The sequence below is a fragment of the Mesocricetus auratus genome, unplaced genomic scaffold (genome assembly GCF_017639785.1).
Source record: "Mesocricetus auratus isolate SY011 unplaced genomic scaffold, BCM_Maur_2.0 Super-Scaffold_6730, whole genome shotgun sequence".
NCBI classification, from domain to species: domain Eukaryota; kingdom Metazoa; phylum Chordata; class Mammalia; order Rodentia; family Cricetidae; genus Mesocricetus; species Mesocricetus auratus.
Genome location: NW_024429184.1, coordinates 62,251,588 through 62,261,987, shown reverse-complemented (window position 1 = coordinate 62,261,987; position 10,400 = coordinate 62,251,588). Strand labels below are relative to the sequence as shown.

Genomic DNA, 10,400 nt, shown 5'->3' with positions numbered 1-10,400 from the left:
TGAGGGGAGATAGAACAATTAGAATAAAATACACACTCTGTCTAGTGTCTCCTGCATTGCTTTCAAAGAAGAGCTCACCAAAGTGGTGAATGTACAACTGTGGTAAGTGCTAGGGATTCCACACAGTTACAGCTACAGCTTAGTAAGAAACTGCTTACCAGGGCCTGGAGAGATGGTTCGGTGGTTAAGAGCACTGAGCACTTTTCCAGAGGACTTCGGTTCAATTCCCAGCACACAGATGATGGCTCATACCTGTCTGCAACTCCAAGATCTGACACCCTCACACAGGCATAAATGTAGGCAAAATACCAATTCACATGCATTAAATAAATAAATGGTAGATAGATAAATAAACTGCTTAGCAAAAATCTACCATCAATTCTGAAAGAATATATAATTTCCAAAATGCATAGTGTCTAAAATATCTATTATGAATTAGTATGCAAAATGTATGAAAACTGATATGAACTATGTTTTTTGCATAACATAATTGCTTCTAGATGATGTGCATTTGGGTTTGTCATCCAGCATCAAGTTAGATTTTTTTTCCAATCTGTCATGGTGGTAGCTGAGCAATCTTACTCACTTGTCACAGAGTCTTTCCTTCCTTCATCTGAAGGCTTCCTGGGACAATGTATGAAAGGAGGAGTCCTACAATCATTCCCAGTGGGGAAGGCCAGGTTGACTTGGCCAGTGGTTTTTCTAATTGCCAGCTAATCCCTCATTATTTGTAGGTCTAAAGAGGCAAAAGGAGAAATGGAATCCCTCCACTTCCTGGGACTAGTGTTTTCTATCATTTACTAAAATCATTTTAATACTTAGCACTCAGAAAATTGTCCACTAAATTATGATGGAAAAGTAATTCCATACCCTGTCTTTTCAGCCACTTTAGCCCTGGACTTAGACACTGGCGTGACAGGATGAAAACTCAGACTGTATGGGCCTCAGACACAGCAGTAGCATGTCTATAAAGACGTCTCTCCTTGTCACTCTGCTAGATGTGAAGGGACAACTCAAGTACACGTACAAATGAGAACAATAGCAGGTTGATATTTTTTCTATATCAGCTAAATATTATTTTTAAATTCTATGGAAACCAACTGAGAGAAAAGCAAAGTGTCATGTCTTAATTTAAGCTATGATACCAAAATAACACAAACCAAGCAGTTCATTAGCAGCAGACATGTAAACTCAGTCTTGTAGGCTGGAAGACCTCAGTTCATTCAGCATCTCACCAGGGCCTGCTTCCTGGTCTATGGATGGAAGTCTTGGTACATCCTGGGGGCAGTAGGAGTTCTGGGTTCTTCTCTGGAGTCTCTAGAGGCACTAATCACATTCATGAGTGATCTACCCTCATAATCTATTCACCTCCAAGGACCATCTCCTATATCACAATGATGGAGAAGGCTTTAATGTATGAATCTGGAGAAGCCATGACATCAGAGCCACATTGTGCCTTCAGATACAAGCCCTTCTTGACAGTTACTGTCTGATGATCTACTCCCTCAGATTCAATTTGTTTGTTTCACTTGTGGAAAACTGGGTTGTTATACTTTGTTTTATTTAATTGTTATGTCAACTTTTTTTCTTTAAGAACAGGTGTGAGTATTTACCATCTTAATGGGTTTTACTCTCCGTCCTGTTAGTTGAGTGAAAAGTGCAGTGAGAAAGTTATCTATCTGGTCAGAACATGTCTTCTGCCATGCTTTTACCACTGGAAGAAAGGAACATTCATCTCTTGATGCTTTCATGCTGGCAGAAAAGGTCATTTCTTCTCTTGGTCTTAAATAAAATAAGGAATCTCAATCAATTAGAGTCACTAACTGGTGATTGGAAACTGTACCACAAATGAGTGTCAGTGACAGAGGTCTCCAAAACAGCATTAAAATCAGGTTTGTTCCGTATCTCCTGTGTAGGTGACTAGAGAGGTTAGTGGTCATGTGAGGTGTAGGGCAAGAAAGAATTACCCCCAAATTATAAAGTCAACATTCTCAAGACAGGAGTACCAAAATCGAGGCAAGCTGGCTTTGCTGGAACTGACTTGACCCTTGTCAGCTCCATCCTTGGACTCGTGTGAGTGCTTTTCCATCTTGACTGCAGCCTGCTTCTGAGAAAGCTGCTTGTGCAGAACTGGAAGAGAAGCCCAACGGGGCCGTGCCAGCTCATGGATGGGAAAATAAGTTTGCATATAAAATACAAAACCATAACTAATTAACACCAGGCAGGTGGTCTTGATGGAAATTTAAAATTCAAACTGGGGCACTAGGGAATACAGTCTTGGCAGAGGAAAGTGTAACCGAAATGATTCCCCCCAAACCTGCCAATCGAGTCTTGTGCCAACCGCCCTTCCAAAAGGGCTTCCTGTGCCAGTCAGTTCTGGGAAACCTCGAGCCAAGGACAAATGACTGCAGCCCTGAAAGTAGATACGATTGCATTAAGATTTGGAGGCGTTCAGATCTGCAAGAAAAGTGGGAGCCTGGATGCGGCACCACGTGCACTTTTTAAAATAGAAACAAGGACCATGGGGAGAGGCTAGCCAAGCTCTCAGCAAGAAAGGGGTGAAGGGTTGCTGGAAGAAGTTGCAGATGAGAAGACAGGAAATATTCACACCCCCAACGGAGTGCCAGAGCTAAGCAGACAGCAATAAGTGTAGAAGTATGCGAGTAACAGCCAGAATTTGCTGAAGTGCTGAGAGTGAAAAAGAAGTTTTACTGCCAAATGACCATCAGGAGAAAGCAGGCTGAGAGGGTGAGATGAAACGGAGAAACAGAGAGAAGGGGCTTGCGGGAGGTGTGATTTCTATCACGGGGCCATGAGGACACGACTCAGCCTGCTTGCTCTTCCTTCCCCAGGGAATACATAAATGGTAGGATGGCAGCCCTGCACGGTCCTTTGGGAGACAGACTGGCTTATGGTTCTCCTTTTATAGCAGGGCATGCTACGGCACGGAAATGGTTTTGTGGAGGCCCCATGGTGAATTCTTTAGCAGAGTCCAGAGGAAACTCAAGTCTCTACCTTTTCTACCTAGAGACAAGAAAATGTTGGCCTTGCTGCCCGTGAATGTATCCACTGTGCTTGTTTTTAAATTAAATGGCAAACAAAGACCCTGAAAAAAAAAAACTGGAGCTTATATAGCAATGAAAACAATGGATGCAGAGATGTTCATGAGCAGATGTGAAATTGAAATTAGGAGGTTTTGTGAACAGAGCATCAGTTTGGTGGGAAATGGTTGTCTTGCAAGAAGATTTTATACCCTTTGTGATGAAAAAAATCAGAATGCTTGTCATAGGAAGTAGAAAATACAAGACCATGAAATGTAAGTATCACTCCCAGTACTAAGAGGATGCTAGTATTTTGGTACTAACTGGTTTTCCTAAAGTATATTTTGTTTTATGAAAATTAAAAGCTGAGTATGGTGGTACATGCCTTTGATCCCAACACTTGGGAGGCAGAGACAGGAGGATCTCTGTGAGTTTGAGGACAGCCTGGTCTACAGAGTGAGCTCCAGGACAGCTGGAGCTACACAGTGAAACGTTGTCTCAAAGAACAAATCACGGACAAAAAACAAAAGAAAATTAAGGTGATTGTATGTATAACAATTAAGATAATTGTATATTGATAATGTATATGACCTCTTAATAATATATGAAAAATTGGCTATAATTGAATTAATATAATAAAGTGGTTCTCCCTTCCCCCCAGGGAATTGTTCTGATACATTTGGTCCTCACTCTCAGTCATTTCTACGTGAGTGTCTACTTGTCCGGCTTGATCCACACATCACCTGCCTCCAGCCTTTGATTCTTTCCCAGTCTCTTGGTCTTCCTGCCTCTCAGGATCCCCATGTGTTCCTCTCTATGGGACTTGTCTTTTTTATTTCCAGTCATCCAGAGTCCTAATAAAGCCTTCATGTTGAAAAATCATCCCCAGCTCCCTCTTTGTTTTTACCAAGAGTTCTCTCTGCTGGCTGAGTGGGGGAGGGGGGTGCAGAGAGAGAGAAGCCTCATTACTTATAGCTCATTATTCACCAATAAAGATGAAATGTAGGTGTTTCACAGATGAGAACCAGCTTTGCTCCCCGAAGGGAAGGCTTCCTCTCTGCATGCACATTCAGAAAATAATCAGAATGTTTCCAGTACTCAGTCTCTCTGTCCAAGAACCTATCTCCTTTGTAAGAAATAGCCATTTATTAATTGCCTACATTTTGCTTATTTTTGATACTCTATTTTAACAACCACATTTCTCCCTTCCTCCCTCCAAACCATTTCCTACACTCCTCCCCACTCTCCTTCAAATTCATACCTCTCTTTTATTAGTTGTTATTGGATGCCTATATGTAACGTGTTAAGTCCATATAATGTTACTTGTGTGTATTTTTTAGGGATATTTGGCACCACCAATTGGTGTGCTCTCCTCTCCGATGGCCACTTCTCTCACTCCCAGCTTTCCTTAGTTGCCTGTGGTCCTTTGTGCAGGGTTGAGGCCTCATGGGCTTTCCCCCGAAGATTGGCTCATCCGGTGGTGTCCTTGTTACACTCACATTTGGGCAGTCACGTTGGTGAGACTTTATGGGTGTAGCTGGTGATATTCAAGGAGACAATCTCACAGCCAACTCCTCGATCCTCTGGCTCCTACAATCCTTCTGTCCCCTCTTTTGTGATGTTTCCTGAGTCTTAGGGTGGGAGTGTTTTGTAGATGTATCGGTTGGGATTGTGCTCCATAACTCTGCATAGTGATTGATCATGGGTTTTTGTAGTAGTCTCAGCCTGTTGCAAAGAGAAATTTCCTTGAAAAGGGTGAAGAGTAAACTTATCTGTGATATAAGGACAAGATTTACAGATTGTTGTCAGTAATTTCCATTTTAACATCACTCACTTCTACATTTATTTCTTGTGTTATTTGGTTTTTCAAGACAGTGTTTCTCTGTATTGCTCTGGCTGTCCTGGAACTCCCTCTGTAGACCAGGCTGGCCTCAAACTCAAGTATCCACCTGCCTCTGCCTCTCCATTGCTGGGATTAAAAGTGTTTACCACCACTGTCTGGCTACATAATTTGTTAATTCTCTTTTTATTCCTAAAACCTCCCACTTGTTATTTTTGAGTCACAATCCTCACCCTGGTGATAGTATCAGTTTCTTCTTCCTAATGATGTCAATGTTGTAGCCAGTAGTTCCTGTAGGGACAGTGTCAAATGGGCTTTGTTATTGTTACAAGTGAGGACAGCATTGATTGTAGTACTTACAAAGTATCCGATGTTCCATGATTTCCCATGTTCCTTGTTTTCACCTTCTATTTCCAGTTAAATTTTACTGATAGTAGTGAATTTTATATCACAAAATGGAAGACATATGATAACAAAGGAAATTGTAAGGTGAAAGTGTGTTTTTATTATTGTCCCTATTTGGAGAATGTTTGCTTTTGGAGATGTATGTGGGTATCAGATGGTCCAAGTGTGAACTGTGGGTTGTTCTTTGCTATTGTTGACTTAGTGTGTAGTCCCCAGGAGTGCAATCAAATACCAATCTGTATGTTGATGCAAAGGTTCACAGATTTCATAATATATATTTGGTATTAATAAGGGATTATTATCCATAGTGTGAGTGGGCTTAAGTCTTTGTGTTGTATGGCTTTAGCATAATACCAGATTGAGTAATTAATAAAAGAAAGAAAACTGTCTCTGTTGTGGAGTCTTGGCCTGTCAACAGTCCAAGGCGTGACATGGGTCATTACACAAATTAAGGTGGTAGCTTCAGTGAACATGAGAGCAGGGGGAACCACAGCAAAATCCACTTGCTTTGGATAACAATTTCCCCATGGTAATTCATGCACTGTCTAGACAAAGCGTTCATCTACTGATGAGAGAGCAGACCCATCATGACGCCATCTTCTCTTGTCAGATGCCTCCTTCCAACATTGTGGCACTGGGAATTCAGTTTCCAGCCATAGTTACATGATTCAATCAGCTCTGGGACTTTCCTAAAGGGAGGAAATTATTGCTGTGGACAGCAGCTTCGTTCATGCCCTGGCCTCCAGGTTGCCCTCTGCAATGGCCTGTGCTATGCATTTCGGACTGCCTCTCCAACCCTCGTAACCACATATGGCATCACCTTTCAATGCTCTTATTGCTCGTCCTCTTCTTTAGTTAAACTCTGGCTGAGTCCTTCTGGAGGCAAATCCCTTCAATGTTGTTTTTTTTCCCTTTCCTTCTAGATTGCTCTGTGTCTTCCTGGGGACTGGAGTTCTCTGTGTGATCCAGTGGTCCTGGGTCTGTCAAGGCATAGCAGAGGGTTGTGCAGCTTGTCATGTGTATCTATGGAACACTGAGACCTTCCCAAACATCTTAAGACTTAGCTTGTGCTCTTTGATTTAATAAATCATCACTGAGTGTATTATAATTTGGTTTTGGTTTTGTTTTTGTTTTTCCAGATCTGAGGACCAAACCCAGGGACTTGCATTTGCTGGGCAAGTGCTCTACCACTGAGCTAAATCCCCAACCCCATATTTTTATAATTTATTCCATTGAAGTAGAAATGTATAAGAGTTTTGGGATATTAACTTAGCTTGAAGTCCAAGTGTTGTGTGAGTGTGTGTGTGTATGTGTGTGTGTCTCAATTTATGCTCATTATTTCACTAGAAATAGTCATGTACTTTATTCTTTTACTTTGTGGCAAGACTTTCAGTGGATTTGGTTGCTGAAGGGAGTGTTCCTCAAATTCACTACTCTGATGGGGATCCTAAGTTTTGAAAGTGGAGTTTGAAACATCTCCTATATCAGACTTTACTAGATACCCTGAGAGGTACCTAGATACCCGGACTAGCTGGTCAGGTATTTAATTAAGCAAGAGATTTGTAATTTCTCAGATAAAGTGAGCCCTCTTTATTAGAAAAATAATTTTATACCTCACCTTCCACCCTAAAATGAGATTCACAGATAATCCAGTCAGCCTCACACACAATAGAAAACAGGAGATATAAAACAGGAGGTATAAAAATTAGGCAGAAAAGCAGCTAGAGCTAATGGATGTTTGCAATATCAGTTTCTGACTCTTAAGTGCCTAGACCTGGGTATGTGAGAAAAACCCAGAGGTGGAGCATGTGTGATTCATCCAGGGGACCCTGTTGCTGCCGCTGCTATCAATGTGGATTGGATAGCGTGTATCTAATCCACACTGTACCAGTGGTGGCTGTTCTGAGAACTGATACAGTTAGTGATGTGGTTTCCTGACGGAGTGAACAATTCTTGGAATAGTTCAGAATGAAAATCACCACACTCCTTTGATTTGCATGGTGGTTTGCATTTCAGGAAAACACTGGATATTCAGACAGCACAAAAGCACTGTCTGTTAAAAATCAAGTTAGATTCCAGGCTTGGAGAACTGAAGTTTCTACAAGCACCAGAAAGCAGAGAATGGGACACATCCTGAATCCCAAGAAGAACACTTAGCGCATAGTAGGGAGTCAGTATGTATTTTCGAGAGTGTGTGTAAGTTTTCCTTCTCCATGAAATTAAGCCAGACATCTGAAAGTTATGCAGGGTAAGGGGCAATTATCCACTGTGCAGCACTGCCCCAGACACCGCAGAAGGACGGGTATCTATCATTCTTCTCACCAAGGGCTGTAATGCGCCTAATTATTGCGAGACCCTGAAAGCCACAGCCACTAATTTCTAAATTGCTCCTTTGGGGTGATACTGTTTAGAACCACAAAATCAAGTAATGATGGGGGCATGGTGTCTATTAGATTCCTGGGAAAATGTGCTCACACAATGATGCCTCAGTCTGTGGAAATGAGGCGACCTGTCTAAAGGCTCTGATGGAGCGCTTGGAAAGGGGGTGCTGCTGCAGGCTTTGAGGGGTGAGGGATGTGAGGCCAAGCTACGCATAGCTCATGAGAACCTCTGTGGGAATAAGAGAACCATGTCAGTGCTGGGTGTACATAGCAGTCACTTGTGAAATCGCTGTGACAAAATAATTGATAGTGCAGTTTGGCTCCTGTCCTCAGAGGGTACAGACTACTGTCTCTTGGTCCCATGCACTTGGGCAGGGTGTCATGGAAGGGGGAGTATACAGTGATTTTCAGATGGGAAACATGAGAAAGGGACATGGGAAGAGGCCAGGGCATGGCACAGCTGTAAAGACATGCCGTCAGTGACCTATTCCCCAACCTAGTCTCACCTTCTATCTTTTTACCACGTTCTGGTCATGTCACCATATGATGAATCCATTAAGGGAATAATTTATTAATTAGGTAAGTGCCCTGTCATGGTCTCTGGAAATGCCACAATGGATACACCCAGAGCTATGCTTTGCCAATTACCTAGGCATCTCTTAATCCATTCAAGTTGATAATGATAATTAACCATCAATGGTGGGCCAGTTGGAGAAACAGTCCTGTGCTGTGACTGATGGAGCCAATAGCTGTGCCATGTGACCTGGTAAGCAGTGCTATGATGGGCTCTCCAGGCTCAAAATCTCAAATACCCCTTTGGTTGTCCAGGTACCCAGAAATCTCCTGCTAGGACAGAAAGACAGATTCCTTACTGAATAGATGCCTGGGTAGCTCATAGTGGCTTAGATGATTTTAGAAAATTAATCAAAATCTAGTAAAGTTGTGAAATTCTCAGATCCTCAGAAGAAACATATAATATGCAGACCTTGTGGCCCTGTGTCACATGCTGTTTCAAATATATGAGCTACTGAGACTTCCTCAGCAAATACCAAAATACCACAGATTGGGTACAACAATCTCTCTCTCTCTCTTTCTCTCTCTCTCTCTCTCTCTCTCTCTCTCTCTCTCTCTCTCTCTCTCTCTCTCTCTCTCTCTGTCTCTGTCTCTGTGTCTCTCTCTGTCTCTCTGTCTCTCTGTCTCTCTCTCTCTCTCTCTCTCCTGACCCAAAACACACATTCTAGAGTCTAAGCGGTCAGACTTGTTTAAGGTTAAGGTGACTGAGAAGCGGTTTCTCTCTATGGGTTGCTGATTGTCACATTTTTATTGCTCCAACTGTCACATGACCTTTTCTCTGTCTCCATCACGATGGGAAGGCTTGGCAGAGCAGCTCATCTGTGGAGAGCTGCACCACGCTGCGCCCTAAAGATGGCGCCGGCTTCCGCCTTCCACCATCCCACCAGTGAGCGCTCTCAGTGATAAACAAGTCCTTATTTGGCCTGCTCCCATCCCGCCGAGATCATGCCATGATCATCAGACTGCTTATGCATGCTACTGAGCCTATGGTTTGCGTACACGTGGCTGTTTAGGGTTGGCTGGCCTCGGCTACTTAAGGGCAAGAGGGGATCGCTTGGGGGCTGCCTCTGCATTGTTCATCAAGGTCCTGAATAAACCGCTTGTGAGAAGGATTCCTGAGTCGCGTCTTCCTTGCTGGTAGAGGTTGTCGTGATACTCGTCCATATGGCAGGGGCATGACCCAGCAGTGTTGGCATGGTGGCAGATCAGGAAGCAGAGCACACAGACTGAACCTGAGGTAGGTGTAACCTTTAAAAACCCACCACTAGTAATCTTCCTCCACCAGCAAGATTACCCTCTCTCAAAGCATCACAGCCCTCAACCTAATGCCACAGTGTTCAAAATTATGTCAGGGAAATTGCACATTCAGGCCATAACAGATACCAGAACAAATCCCAAACAAATCTCCCTGCTGCTACTTCATCAGCGTTTCTGTTACAGCAAGCAGTTCACGGGCATTGTGGCCTTCTATCATCCATGTACAGAAGGTGGAAAGTATGTTTTAGGTATTTTCTTTCCATTAATTGTGGCTTTATCAACCTCGGACTTATGTGTGTTAAATAGACAGAACGACAGCCCGGAAATGTGGAGCTGCGTTTTATTGGCTCAAGCGCAAGCTTCAGTAGCAGTTCGAGCTCCTGGAAGGCATATGGAGATTCTACCATGCTTATTATGCATTTGTGAAACCACATTGTGCAGCACTGAACACAGAACAGAAACACTGCCGAGGGGCTATTCCTCTTCCAAGAGCTTATGGTCAGATCATCATATGGTCAGTCATCTTAAGAAAAACAGTAGACATTTGAATATCTGCCTGTGGCAAGCTGTTCTACTCTTCCATTGGTTAAATAAGTGAATTCTGCAAACAAATACTGTGACATGAGAAATCAGAACTCCTGCCATTTTTAAAATAAGTGAATTTAAAATAAATAAGCGAATTCTGCAAACAATACTGTGACAGGAGAAATCAGAACTCCTGCAATTTTTAAAATAAAACTCGTTTATTTGTTTATTATTTATTTATTTCAAATCCTAGCTGCAGTTTTCCATCCATCCTCTCCTCCCAGCCCCTCCCTTCCCTGTCTGTACCCACTCTCCCTCTGTTTCTGTTTAGGAAAGGGCAGGTCTCCTGTGAGTATCAGCAAAACATGGCATATCAAG

General features: G+C 42.7%; 1 long non-coding RNA gene across 2 annotated transcripts; it reads left to right on the top strand.

The window, feature by feature from the left end:
* The first annotated feature begins 2,529 nt into the window (after positions 1-2,529).
* Positions 2,530-6,394, top strand: LOC121138970. Of its 2 annotated transcripts, none has more exons than XR_005875840.1 (3): positions 2,530-2,748; positions 2,853-3,316; positions 6,210-6,394. It is a non-coding gene; the product is annotated as an uncharacterized LOC121138970 (long non-coding RNA). The 2 variants fall into 2 exon arrangements; XR_005875841.1 differs by lacking the exon at positions 6,210-6,394 and adding an exon at positions 3,703-3,923.
* The last annotated feature ends 4,006 nt before the right edge of the window (positions 6,395-10,400 follow it).